The sequence below is a fragment of the Hibiscus syriacus genome, unplaced genomic scaffold (genome assembly GCF_006381635.1).
Source record: "Hibiscus syriacus cultivar Baekdansim isolate YM2019G1 unplaced genomic scaffold, ASM638163v2 tig00110065_pilon, whole genome shotgun sequence".
NCBI classification, from domain to species: Eukaryota; Viridiplantae; Streptophyta; class Magnoliopsida; order Malvales; family Malvaceae; genus Hibiscus; species Hibiscus syriacus.
The window spans coordinates 139,617-155,393 of NW_024062585.1; the positions used below are offsets into that span (position 1 = coordinate 139,617).

The 15,777-nt window shown below is 34.1% G+C and overlaps 1 pseudogene; it reads right to left on the reverse strand.

Moving 5' to 3' along the window:
* Window positions 1–12,961: 12,961 nt before the first annotated feature.
* On the reverse strand, window positions 12,962–15,306 carry LOC120214488 (annotated as a pseudogene).
* Between the last annotated feature and the right edge of the window lie 471 nt (window positions 15,307–15,777).

Below are 15,777 nucleotides of genomic sequence, written 5' to 3' on the forward strand. Positions count from 1 at the left end.
TTTTTTATATATAAGTTAGGTTGAATGCAAAATTTAACCTAACAATCGGATCAAATTTCAGGTCATATAAGACACTCTTAAGTTTAGATCAAATACAAATAAAATAATTTAATTTTCAAATCATATTCATGTAGATTAAAATTCTAACCCATAATCATTCTTTGTAACAATGCAGATTTTGAGAAACTAGAGATCACTATAACGGTATGTTTGTTTCTTAGTAATTGATTTTATGGAAAATGTTTTCTTCATTTTTTAGTGTTTGGTTGGTGGAAAACAAATGGTCAATGTAATTAATTTTCATGGTCAACTGAAATTCCTTTGCATTTTCTAACTTACGGTCTGATTTTCAGTAAGTTATTTTACGAACTTTTCACTTCAAACCATAAACACTCAAACTATTATTATTTTATATATATAATATTAATATATTATTTTAGTATCATTTTAATAAAAATATTAATTATTAAATTATATTTATCGATGATTTTAATAATATAATATAATATTTTATTATTAAAATTATATTATTATAATATACAATATCATACTTTTGTTTTATTAATATATAATAAATTATTTATAAAATTAATATTATTTATTAATTCCATAAAAATAATATTATTGAATTATTTTTTTATTAAACTAAGGTGATTACAAAGTAATATTTGTTCTAAATACTCTCAATCATTTGACAATGAACTCTCAATCATCTATTATAATTGATGTTACTCGAACTTGTGACCTCTAGAAACAACACTTCCTTTAACCACTGAGGTAAGTTGATTCGTACATATTATAAAATATAATATAATATTCCCATTTAAATAAAATAATTTTAAATATTTTAATAATATTATTATTTTAATAAGTAATTAATATAATTAATAATATATTATTCTTATTTTAATAAATAATTGATATAATTTAAAATAAATTTATTTTAATAAAATCTAATAATCTTAATATTTTTATTTATAAAATTGTAGATATAATTTTTATAATAATGTGTGAAGATATGCCCCGTCGATTTCTCACATGTTCTTTGTAGATGGCAGTCTAATCTTTGGCGAGGCAGTGGCAACTGTGGCCATTCAAATCAAGGAGATTATTTGTATCATCCTCAATACCGGGTTAGTGATTTAAGTGTAAGATTTTTAAATGCAATGACCAAATTAAATAAATTTAAAAGTGAAGGAATTAATTGAAAGATGTTGGTGTAGGATTAAGTAGCAAATGAAGGAAGAGTAAAAGGGTAAAAGGGTCATTGAATAAGTGGATGAATAAAATATTAATTGGGTTATTTTATAAACCCACATGGGGCTTATGTAGGAAACAAATGTTTCCAGATTTCTCTCATTTCTTCTTCCTTCTTTCTTCATCTTCTTCTTCTCCCAAACGTGAAGACCCAAGCTCAAGGTCAGTTTGATTTCTTTTGGTTAATCCTTCAAATTCAAGCATGGTTTTGATTCATGAAGCTTTAGGAAACATGATGGAAGGAAAAATGGGCTTAGAAACTCAAAGAGTTTTGAGTTATAGAAGATTAAAGAGAATGGGTTTCAAAGTAAATTTCTGAAAAAAGAGTTAATAAGTGAATTTACAAGTTGAATTTGACTTGTCATAGGTGTGAATAATAAGTTATAAGTGTTAGAATTAAGTTTGGATAACAAGGAAAATTAGGTATGATTCTTAGTTTTAAGAATTTGAATGAAGTATGGGAGATTCTAAAGTGTTGAAATAATAGAAGTTAGTTAAGTTTGGTGGTATGAAAGGAACTTTGTATGAGAAAAGTTAGTGAAGAGTTGATGATTTTCGGGTTTGAACAGTAAATTCTGGGTTTTTACAGATTATACAGAGGGAATCGATTCCCTATGGGGAGGGTATCGATACCTCCTAAAGGAAAAGTTGAAGTTTAGTTCATTAAATTAGTCTAAGTTATTAGTATCAAATTACAAGGGTTAGGCTTCTGATAATCATCTTGAAAATTATGTTTATGTTGATATAAAACGTAATCATGTTCCGTAATAATCGAAGAGTTAGAATTGAATCAACGGAAGCAAGGCCAAGGTGAGTGCATATTATAAGTATAGTACAATGGAATAAGACTTGTGATAAGTCTAATTCATATGTTGATTTTTATAGTACAATAGTTATGAACATATATACATGATAATTATTATGACACATGCATAAAGTATATATGTTCATATGATTTGATAAATGATATATGAGAATATATTCAAATGCACATGTGATATGATAAGTGATATGAACTATGTGATCACAAGAGAAATGGCATGAGTACACGAATATATGAAATATAAGAATAATGCCCATGGTATACGATATGAGAGCTATAGGTATAGTTGGCATGCCAAGAGTCGAGGGCTTTATAGGTCCTTCGGGACAACTCATAGGTCCTTCAGGACATATTCACAGGTCCTTCGGGAAAAATTTCATATGCCACTCAGTGGGACTTATACGAGCTATGGTGACAGCAATAGTGTACAACCTCAATGTACTCGAATTCCTTGAGTTCTCAGTAATGTACATGAGCTTATAAAATGTTATCAGAGGTAATTGCATTATTATTGTTATATGTTACCATGTTATTATCGTTTACATTGAATTACATATGACATGATTGAATGGATAGATTGCATGTTCATATTCTTAAAGAATGCATAATTATTATATTTATATGCCTCACTAAGTCTATGACTTAGCGTGTAAGTGATTTACACGTAGGTACCAAGAACCAAAAATAGCAGAAATAGAAGTGGCAAGAACAACAACACTGCTAGAAGATCATATCAAAACTAATTGATAAAGTATGTATTTTGATTGTGTATAGTATGTTGGCATGTAAGAAATATTTTAGTATGAACGTTCTGATCGACTTTTCTAATGTTTTAAATGTATATATGTAAATGGTAATTTTGTATAACAATGAAAGGTTAAATTTTAAGAGTTTATGAATGTTTTACGGAAGTATTGTAGCAATACTGTAGCAGGGTATCGGTTCCCTGTCAACAATATGGAAAATTTTAACATTTGGTACTGTAGCAGGGTACTGTTCACGGTAATGTTCATTACTACTATTCATAAATACGTTTTTGCCTCAAAATTTTATACCGAACATAATTTAATAGTATATTATCGTATATTCTTAAAATAAGTTCAAATGTTTTGTTATTTTGTAAGGAAAAGTGTTTTAAAAATCAATGTGACATCTCGGACTCGTATTCGGGTCGGATACGGGTTGGGGTGTTACATTCTTCGTGTATACGGAGAGTGTTCAGGTCAGGCAATCAATTTTGATAAGTTGTGTCTCTTTTTTAGCTTAAATGTAATTGAAGAAAATAGAGGGGATCTTTGATGTATAATGGGAGTCTCAAGTACTTCGAATCCAAAAAAATATCTAGGGTTACCGGCCATAGTGGGAAGAAAAAAGTGGCCTTTACTTATCTTCAAGACAGATTTTAGAGTAAAGTTAGGGGGTGGTTTATCCGAGCCCTTTCACAGGGATGTAAAGAAGTGTTTATTAAGTTTGTTCTTCAGACGGTCTCTTTGTATGCCATGTCGTGTTTCTTGTTGTCGAAAGGTTTGTGTATGGAGCTGGAAGGAATCATGGCTCGGTTCTGGTGGCAAAAATCTGTTGGAAAATACAGAATACATTGGTGTCAATAGAAAGCTTTATGTCAACTTAAGGAGAATGAGGGACTTGGGTTTTGAGATCTATCAAAATTTAATATACTTGCAAAACAAGGTTGGCGGTTGTTTCAAAATCCATCATCGCTGGTTGTAAGACTATTGAAGGCAAAATATTTCTCGATAGGTGATTTTTTATCCTCTCACCTTGGCTCGGCTCCTTTATACATTTGGAGGAGTATCTGGAGCGCTAAGGGGCTGCTTAAGAAAGGCTTACGTTGGAAGGTGGGATCGGGGAGGATGATCTCTACCTAGAATGATTTTTGGCTCCCTCTAAGTCAGCCGAGATTTGTTGAATCATCAAGGGACAATGCAATAGAAAATGGAATGAGCAACTTATTAGAGAAATTTTCAACGATTTTGTTGGGCTCGATGAAGCTCGATTCGATCAACCGAAAATGTTGCCAATAGGGGGTAAATTAGCTTTCTAAAGTTTAGGGAGTAAGGAGTAAAAGATAGGAAAATTTGCACAATGATTTATAGTGGTTCAACTTCCTCAATGAAGTCTACATCTACTACCTAAGCTCTTCACTTAGGATTTTCTAACAAGTCCATTAATTTGTTCTTTCTTTTTCAAGGATAAAGAGATAACCTTTACAAACTCCCTGGGATTTTCCAAAAGGAAGGTGTTTACAAATTAAAGCTCACAAAAACACAAATATTTACAAGAGAAAGAAAATAAAGAATAAAAAACTTCTCTCTTGTGTTTGATTGCTTGGATAGGTGTTGGTAACCTTCTTCAAGTGTCCTCAACATGTTTTTATATGTTGGAATGAGTTACTAGCCGTTAGGGATGATTTGTAGCCGTTGGGAGCTAAAAAATCTACAATTCTGTGTAGGGGCTTTGAAACCTTTAAAGGGGTTTTGAAACCTTTGACTTGTAGGCCAAATTTACATTCTGTCATAGGTGTTTCCATGCCCAAAATTGTTAGTTTCACATTTTAAAAACTTAAAATTTTTGAATTAATTTACAATGTTTGAACAAATTCAATTTGGTCCAAAAACATTTTCCCTTATTTGTTATATCAAAATATTAGTTCCATTGATGTAGAAGCGGAGCTAATACTAAACATTCCACTCTTTGTTTATAGTCAACATGATCAAAAAATTTGGGGTGGAGAGAAATCGAAGTTTTTTAGTGTTCGTAGTGGGTACAGGTTGTTATTGGAGGAGGAAGTGTGTCGGCGATAGCGCAAGTCGTGTTTAAACACATTTGGGCTAGTTCTTGTCAAAGGAATTTCAAATTATAGGTATGGCGATTCATTCTTAGCTACATCTCATCCTTACAATGTTTATACGAAAGCGAGTTGTTAATAATATCATTTATACGCGATGCAATATTTATGCCAAGAATGGACTGCATATCGTACGTGATTGTGTTCTAGCTCAATTAGTATGGTCTGATTTACAGTATTCATAGTCCGATCTTAATTTAGCAGATGATTTTATAGCCTGGTTGGATTGTTTATTTTCAAAATATTCAGTTAATAAGCATGTTGGGATTATTGAAGCCATTTAGGCTTTATGGTATGCGAGAAATTTACAGTATCATCAAGGCAAGAGACTCAGGAAGGAGGATGTGCTTACCCTTGTTAAGACCCAGTGCAATGATTTTGAGAATGCAAATAGAATTGTTTATGGTCCGCAACAGCCCATTCTGGTCTGGTGGAAAGCTCCAACAACTCCAACAGTCAAAATTAATTTTGATGCTCAGTTTATACAGGGACAACAACATGCATGGACAACAATTATTATTAGAGATGATTGTGGGGTTTATTTTAGGAGTGAGCAGAAGATGGGTGCAACGAATTACATCTGTTTTCTTGGTAGAAGCCATCGCTACTCTCCACGCGGTCTTGTTTGCTGTTGTTTTGGGTTTTACGGATATTATAGTCAAAGGTGATTCTAAATTGGTCATTGATAAATTGCGATCACCGGAGCCTAGTCTCTCGGAAACTAGTGGTATAGTGGATGAGATAAAGGCATGCAATTTGTCTATGTTTGTGCTCTTTTCGTTTCACACATCATAGTGGGAATACGACAGTGCATGCGTTGGCAGCGGAGACTTCGTTTGGAAAGAGATACCTATTCTGGGTGGAAGAAGCTCCAAGTTGTGTCGAAGTTATTGCATCGAAGGAATGTCGTTGGGTGGATCCCCCTTAGCGACAGACTCTCATGGCTTGGTCAGGTGCTTGAAGGCTCAAGTTTTTTATTTGTTTCCTTGCAGCTGAGCTTATCACCGTTTTTTCTACTTCTTCAGCAAGGATTTGAAGTGTCAATTGTTTTTCCTTTAGTTATTGAGTTTTAGTTTTTCTTTTGTCTCTGTTTTTGCTCGTCAACCGTTTTGCTTTTGTTTGCTAGTCTTTTGAACTTCTTTTGGGTGTTTGACACGTCCTTTACATGCAATAAGATTGGTAATTCCTGTTCAAAAAAAATTTATTATAATAATAATAATAATGATATAAATATATTAAATGAATTATTCTAATATTTTAAAAATAATATTATTGTTTTGTTAATAAATAATATTATTTATTGTATTTAATGTTTATAATAAAGAATTTTAAAAAAAATATCAACCGGTAGAAAATAAATTACATAATATCATCCAAATATTGTAAAATGATTTTCAAAAAAAAATCTAAGAAATATAATTTATTTTACGGAATTTATTTTTTGAAATATGTTTTTCTTAAACAAACGGCCCTAAGATAATACATGAATCAAGAGCTGCTGAGGAAAGCTTTTACAAACAGATTTTTTTTCTTGAAGCTTTTTATAAATAGATTTAGAATATTAATATATCTCCTTCTTTTATTTTTTATTTTTTGAAGACACATAATATCATTTTAAAGTTGTTTGTAATTTTTCTTTTTTAGTATCAGTGTATCAAAAAATTATATTAATAATTATGTATCAAGTAATATAAACTATTTTAAAATACTGATGGCAATCTTTGATAATTTATTTTCATGACACACACAAAAATTAAAAGAACGTAAACAAAATAAATGAAAATATATATGGACTACAATCCAATTACAAGTGTAAAATTAAAAACAAAATTAGACCCTTTTTAGGATCGTTGGATGAGAAAAAAATCAAAGGTTGAGATTAACATTAAGAAATGAGAGGATATTCACTGTAAAAAAACAATGAGTTAATCTCAACCTTTGATTTTCTCTCGTCCAACGATCCTAAAATGATCCTAAGTTTTACCCTAAGTGTAATATATATATTAAAATGATGTTTATATACTATTTTATATAATAATTTAATACTTTGTTTGTTTGTTGAACTGTCTAAGGTTGCCCCAACGATAATGATATTCAATAAGTATTATATTGGGAGGGATTAGACCCAATGTTTTTGTCCAATACAATTAAGATTCTTATAGATTTAAATACTAAATAAATTAAGGGTAAAGTACATAATTGATCCCTTGATTATAAGGCGCTACTTTATTAAGTTCTCAAACTATTGAAAGTTATAAAATGATCCTTCGACTATAGAGCGATGCTTTGTTGAATCTCTCGACTATTAAAAATTAAAACTCCCAATCATTTGATAATAAATGCTCAAATACTCTTGCCGTCGTTAATGCTCGAACTTGTGACTAATTAAGGATAAGAACAATCCTTTAACATTGAGACTTGGCTCGTGTATAAATTAAATATTTTTAGACAGGGAAGAAGGAAGTCAATATCAACTATATGGTTGTGGGTTGATGTTGAGATCAAAATACTGTGGGCAAATCCAGTACCAACTCAATAAAATAAACTCATATTCTATGTTCTGTCTATTTTAAGGAAAAATAAGTCTGATTTGTAATGGATTAGGTACTTAATGTTTTGATCCTTCTTATACCAAATTTGTTTTTATAATCAATGACTTTGAAGAAGATAGCAAGGAATCTTTATTGTTGCTCTACCTGCCATAACCTTCAATTTATTTAATCCATATAAATGTAGTAATCAATTTTACCCTCAATAATACTTTTTTATAATATAAATATTAATTAAATTATTAAATTTTAAACTGTGTTAATATGATATTTCACGTGATAATTCTTCGTACACTTTATATTATTTTTTATAATTGATATTTTTACTGGTCTTAAAAATGGATTTTTTTACTTAAAATATACCTTATTAAAAATTATTTCTAATTTTGACCTCCAGAATCGACCAATTCCTAAATTAACATAATTTTCTATCACATAAATAAAGATGTGTTTTATAGGAAGCATCCTTTATGTAAAATGCACCTTCAGTCACATCAGCAAAGACTTTCTATAAATTACTTGTTTTTCACGCGACAGAAAAAGGTATCAATCTGAAAAATAATCAAGTATAAATGTTAAAATGAGAAACAATTTTTTTATTGTGTGATAATTTTGAAAGAAAGAAACTCTTAAAAGTTTCAAGTACACAAATGATCTTCCGACCTACTGTTGTTTTGTTAAGTATCCGACTATAAAAAGTTATGACATTATCCCTGAATAATAAGATATTGCTTTGTCGAGTATATCAATTATTAAAAGTTACAAAATAGTCACTCAACTATCCATATGCTTCAAACTCATCATTTTATGTCAAAAAATTAATGGCAATAGATTACTACAAAATATATTTGTAGCGGCGCTTGGGGAAAAACACCACTAAGTTTTGTAGCTTGGATATCTGAGTTGGACGTTAATCTGTTAACTGTGATATGACAAAATATGATCTCAAGATCTCAAATGACTATCATATCTCAGTTAATAGATAAAGGTCTAGGTTAGACTGCCATCATTCTTTTAATGAAAAAGGATGAGCTCGGAACATATGAATAGTTAGGTGACCATTTTGTAACTTATAATAATCGATGGACTCAAACAGTGTTGGATCCAGAAATATTTTTAGGGTGGGCTCGTAAATGTTAACAACATAAAAATTTTAAATGAGACGGGTACAAATAAAATTTTAAGGTGAGCATCGTTCGTAAAATAAGTAATTAATTAAAGAAAACTTAGATTTCAAGGTGGATACGAAAAATTCCAGGAAGTACACCATCAGTAAAATAAGTAATTAATCGAAAAAAATTTGGATTTCAGTGCCCACCTTGACCAAACCATGGCTACTCCACTAGACTCAACAAAGCAACAATTTATAATCGATATATTATTTTATAACTTTTAATAATCGAGGAACTCAATAAATTATGTCTTATAATCAGGGACAATTTATGTATTTTACCCTTTAAAACAATGTAAAATAATTAAAATTATATCATTCTTTGAGACTTCAAATCTTGGATTTTTTTTATTACTCTGGATTAATATAATACAATATTTATTTAAAGATAACTCTCAATCAAAACTCTTACATTCCTAACATTTTTATATTTGAACCCGGGACTGAGAGGGCAAATGAGGCACATTTAGGCGTGAAGTGTATAGTTTATTAGAACCAAAGACGCTCCAATGGGAGGGAACCAAACCTTGTATCCATGAGGATGGCACCAACGCATGTATTCACTGCACAAAAAATTTAGAGCTGGTCAGAAACAGAGACAGAGAGTCAGAGCTTGGTCTAGTTGACATGTCCGGATAAGATGAATGGGGCATTTTATGAGGTCGAAAGCGTTGAAAAAATCAAAGCACATGCGGGGTAAAGTGACAATAAATTGCAGAAAAGTTTAGGAATTTTGTTGGCATTTCCCTTTCATTCAATTGGGCAGACACGTGAGATCGTGAAGTCCAATCTAGGCAGTGAAGTGGAAGGTGTCCTTCAAAATCACCCATCCGGTGCCCGCTACAACCTGACACCACTTGTTACAGTGGCAGTATAGCTAAAGTCTAAATAGCGGTTTGATTTAAGGTTAAAATATAGTAATAAAAATAATATATATATATATATATATATATATAATTGTGATGAAAATATATATAGAACAAACTACATATTTAATATATAAATTATCAGTTTTAGTTTATTTTAATATTTAATTTTTTTTTTAAATCATGTCTAACATTTAATTTTTGTTTCATTTTAATACCCGTCGTTAAAAACTTTACGTGTTTAGTATCTAAACTATCAATTTTGATATGTTTTATTATCTAAACTTTCATTTTTTTCAAAACTTAATATTAAGTTTGAACGGGATACTAAAATGAAATAAAAACTAAACTTTTAGTATGGTTTTGAAATTTTAGAAACTTTAGGTATTAAAATGGATCAAAACAAATAGTTTATGTACTAAACGTATAATTTGCCCAAAATATTATATTTAAAGTTGAACGTAATCTAAAATATTACATTTTTTATAGTATTTTCGATTGCAACTTAAAAAAGTAATATTTTTGTTGTCAACTGAAAATGTTACGAAGAAAGTAATATTAATAAAAAATGTTACAAAGAATAATATTTTAGGTTACATCCAACCAAAAATATCATATTTTATCATATTTATGCCATTCCATATCTATCATTTAAGGTAGGGCGTCCAAATTCGGGTACATGATTTGCCGACCCATATCCTGACCCAGATGTTGTCGGGTACCCGTATTTCGGGTAATCGGATACCCGATTTTATCATTTTCAAACTATTAATTTTTTTAAAAAAAATATACACAAATTTAAATGTTCGAATTATATACTCCAACCTCCAAACATAGAATTTAAAAGTGGTTTTTTTTATAGTGGGAGATCTTTTTAAATTTTATTAGTTTAATTTAATATATAAAATTATTAATAATTAAATATACAATATTATTATATAAAAAATAAATGTAATCGGGTACTCAGGTAACCGGGTACTCGAAAAAAATTAATTTTGTGACCTGGGACCAACCCGGGAAATGTCGGGTCGGATACCTGACCTGGAAATTGAAAATTTTAAGAAAATACCCTGATTTTTTGGTCAGATCGATTGGTCGAGTCATCCGGGCCACTCGGGTCGAGTATTTTTGAATACCCCTACTTTTAAGTGTTAAATATTAGGGCGTGCCATAAAATTGTCAGATGGTATAATTTAGAGGCAAATTTTTTATATGAATTAAAGTTAGAGAATGAGTTTTTTTGCCAATTCAATTCCACTCGAAAAGTATATATCTTTTATTCTAATTTGATGTGATTTAAAAATTATACTTTTTAATATTATTTTAGAGACTGCCAAGATGTCAGAGGAGTGGAGAGAGTCTACGGTGATACCAATCTATAAGAATAAAGGAGATCTCTAACGTTGTGGTAACTACAGAGGTATTAAACTACTCAGTCATACCATGAAGCTATGGGAAAGAGTGATAGAGGCTAGGTTGAGACAGGTTACTAGGTTTCGGAAAACCAATTTGGCTTTATGTTAGGCAGGTCTACTACGGAGGCGATTCATCTACTTCGACGGCTTATGGAGAAATATAGGGAAAAAATAGAGATCTTCACATGTCATTCATTGACCTTGAGAAGGCGTATGATAGCGTACCCCGCGATACGATCTGAAAGACCTTGGAAACGAGATAGATCTCAACTGCTTATATCCGGGCGATTCGTGATATGTACCGTAGATCTACTACATACGTCAGGACTACAGTTGGCGACACCGAGGCATTCCCAGTAGAAATCAGACTCCACCAAGGGTCGACTCTTAGCCCTTACATCTTCGCCTTTATTATGGACGACATCTATTGTGCGACACCAGACGATGTTCCATGGTGTATATTTTTGGCTGACGACATTTTCCTAGTTGCTGAAACAAAAATGAGCTAAATAGTAGACTGGCTACCTGGAAGACTGCTTTGGAAGAAAAAGGTCTAAGGATCAATATTGAAAAGACAGAGTATTTATGTTCAAACTTCAGTGGGATCCAAAACGATGAAGATGTAGAAGTATGCATCGAAGGACACGTTCTCTCCTCAAAGGATTGTTTCAAGTACCTAGGGTCTATGATATATAAAGATGGGGGCGTAGATGATGACGTTACACACAGTATAAAGGCGGGATGGCTAAAGTAGAGGGTTGCTACTGGAGTTTTGTGTGGCAAGAATGTGCCTCTAAAACTTAAGGGAAAATTTTATAGAATGACAATAAGACCAGCGCTGCTGTATGGATCAGAATGTTGGGCAATCAAGAAGGATCACGCAAGGAGGATGGAGGCTGCAGAAATGAGAATGCTTCGATGGGCATGTGGTAGGACTCTGTGGGACATGACACCAAACTCTGCAATTAGGATGTCATTGGGGGTGGTGTTTATATCCGAAAAATTGAAGGAGGGAAGACTACGGTGGTTTGGGCATGTCCTTAGGCGACAATCGTCGGATGAGGTCAGGAGGGTAGAGTCGATTACAGTCGACGGCGCCAGAAGGAGAGGACGACCAAGGAGGAAGTGGGTAGACTGCTTGAGATCTGATTTGAAAGATTTAGCCCTTACCAAGGACATGACCTCTGACAGGAAAGTATAGAGACTTAAGGCGAAGGTAGTCGAGTAGTATGGGTCTTTTTATACGTTTCTGTCATTGGAATTTATAAATGCTTAGAACTAGGGTAACGGAGTAGTTTAGGTTTTAACCCATTTGACTTTATTCCTTCTCGTACCTTGCTATCGCTGACTATTGTGTATCATTCTCTTCATGTTTCCTCTTTTTAAATTTAGCCAGGACTTACATTTCTGTCTATATGCAGATATTTTTACGTAGGGATTTATTTACAGGGATTACTTCTCATTACAGAAGCACATATGAAGATTGTTCAACTATGTATTTATTTATTTATTTATACATGCATTGTATTTTATCTTTATTTTTAATTTTCTGACAGCCGGAGGTCTTCCACAGAAGCTGCTCTCAACCTGGCGTTGGGAGCAGCCTACTACCCTATCTCCCCTTACCCCATTGCATATGGAAATAGGATTTTGTTGATGATTCACTAAACCCGATGTAATTCATATTTTTTATGGTAGAAATTTTCAACCAACCTGAACTGCCATAAATATATATATATATATATATAATTATTTTAATCCCACTCTCTCAAGCGAAAAGCAATTCATTACCTTGCAGAAGATACAAAAAGGGACATGCTTGTGATTGAAGTCTTAACGAGAACCAACTTTCCCCCCTCGAACAAACCCACTCCATGGAATTTCTTCATCATTTTTCTTCTTACCGAAGTCTAAAAGATTTAAATTTTATGATAACAATGATTCTTTCCTTCATTTTATTGAAAAATGTCTTCTTAATTTAAACAAAGTCAGAAATAAATATGAGCCTTTTTGTTTTTTTTTCTCTCTGTACTTTACCGATCCTCTACTCCAACTCTCTTGTCTCCATTTGCCACTTGGGGTGGTGCTATTTTCAACATTGATTGGCACAGGATTTTGCAATGCCCAAATCACTGGAATTTGTGCTTTCTTCAAGATTTTGTGTCATAAATACATAAACAAATGAATAATGTATGAATCAAACCAGGTCCGGACCAATGTGGCTACTTTCCGATGAGGAACTTGACAGGGTGGTCATACCATTGCAGTCAGACTCACTGTCTTGCAAGCTTAACAATAGATTAGATGTGCTGAAACTCATTAAGGGTTTGGCTCTTGGTACCATCGGGACCTCGGCTTCACCCACCAGAATTTGGACTACGCTTCTCATTGTGGGTCTAATCAGTGGGTCTGGGTGCGAACAAGCTAACCCGACCAAAAGGACCCGCCTCATCTCGCCCTCGTCGAATTCACCTTTGAGTCTTGCATCGGCTGCATTTAACAATCTCCCTTCTCTATGCAAACTCCAAACCCATTCCACCAAATTCCCCCTCACTTTGGCTTTCGCCGCGACGTTTGCGTCTCTCTCGATCGGTCTTCTTCCGCTAGCCACCTCTAGAGCCACGGCTCCGTAGCTAAACACATCGATTTTTTCGGTCGCTCGTCCCATTTGGAGATATTCGGGAGCCAAATATCCCATCGTGCCAGCGGCTACCTTGGTGTCGGGGGACCTATCGTGCTCGATTTGCCTTGCTAAACCGAAATCGCCTATCTTGGCGTTGAACCCTTCATCCAACATTATGTTGCTGGTCTTGACGTCTCTATGAATAACCTGGTGATCACACTCCTGATGCAAATAGGCCAAAGCAGAGGCTACCCCTAATAAAATTTTCTGCCTATGAGGCCATGGCAATGGCGTTCGGGCTTCAAACAATGCTTTATCAAGACTCCCATTAGGCATTAAATCGTAAACTAATAGAATTTCATGTGACCATCCTTGCAACCTCCGACAAGAACTCGTCTTGCCTTGACTGTTATGACTGCATCTCTTGACGGCCACAATGTCGCCGTTATTCGGTAAAATACCTTTATAAACAGTACCGAATGCACCCTGACCGATTATCCGATTGGCATTAAAGCACCTCGTGGCTGCTTTCAGCTCTTATAACTGAACTCTTTCGGCATTTTGATAATCTCCGATGGAAATGACTCGATTTCTCAACATGCTTGAACTTTTTGGAGAAAACCCAAATGAGACCGCCGGCGAATAAGGCGAAAACGAAAGCCCCGGCTGTTACCACCCCTGCAACCGCCCCTGGACCTTGCTTACAAAGCCGGTTATGACATGAAGAAGAAGAAGAAGACTTACTCGAATGGGAACTCGAAGGAACCAATGAAGGTGGCGCTGACTTAACAGAGTTAGCCGTTGGTTCAATAAAGTAGCCTTTGGTGGCGGCGGAGGCGCCGGAGATGTTGACTGGAAAGAAGAGCTAAAGCTCCACCATTCTATACTGTGTACCTCTGTGCTTCCTTGTGTTGAGCCTGAGAATCCTACATACATGAAATCATTAACAGATTGACCCAGATTTAGAGGGAATGACAGCATGGGCTCTTTCGGCTTCAAATTTGAGTAGGAAACGGTGATGTTGAAAACACCAGATGGAGCATCGTATTCGATCCATGAATTAAAAAGGTTGCCGCTCTTTAGATCGATATCCAAAGCTCCCAAATCACCAACTTGTGAAGAAACCAAGCTGTTGAGATCCAAACCACGTGGTTTCCATTAATGTCATTGAATTCCACGTCCATAAGAGTGTCGAACTCCACCGCCACGAACCCGCGGCCTGACGCTTATCATCTAAGAGTCCCAAAGAGCCACCGGCGGCGCCGACGAATTCACCGTCCGGAGAAATGACGAAGGCTAAACCGCCGCCGATGGAAGATGGATTCAGGTTGGTAACGGAGAAGGAGAAGAAGTCGAGAAGCTACACGTAGAATGAGTTCCCGGTTCCCGGAATTTCACCGGTTTCGAATACAAAGCTCTTCCGGCGCCGGAGTAAGGGACTTGGACGACGTCGCGAGTGAGTCTCACGCTCCCGTTGTTTAAGTGAGCATCACCAAGGAGTTTCAAGCTGTGAGAGTTAAGGTGCCGAAATCGAACTCCGTCGCCGCGAAGATTCCGGTGAAGCGTTGGACAGAACAGATGAACAGAGCCGATACGATGAATGTAACCTTGTAAGAAAACGGCGACATTATGGCTTCAAGTTTCTGGTTATTCTGGGAACCCCATTATAAGGCAGAAACCGGGTATGCTTATACCTTGTTTGGGTGGGGGATTTGTTGAAGAAGAAAGATGGTGAAATTGAATGGATTTGAGAAGCAGAGAGAGTTTATTTCTTTGGGTGGAAACAGAACAAGTTGATGGAAACAAACAAGGAATAGAAAAAGGAATCCACTGGGGTATATGATGGGTTGATAAAGACAGGTTTCTGGGCAGTAGTAGGACACGTGAATTTTTACAACGGTTATTTTTCTTATCGGTGATTAAGAAAGAGGAAATAAAATGAAAAATATGAAACCTTTTTGGTTCACTAACACTTGTGTTCACATCAAACTTCACGCTTTCGTCGCTCCTTTTACGAGGAAACATTCAGTTGCACGTGATTGAACGAATAGATTTCGAGTATAAAATCGGATAATCTTTCATGCTTCAGTCAGGTAGATTTGATGTATCGACTCTGATCAGATCGAGTTTATGTTAAATTAAAGAGAGAAAATCGTCTCAGTGACCAAAAATACCTTATAATATACGATTTTAACCAACTTTTTTTG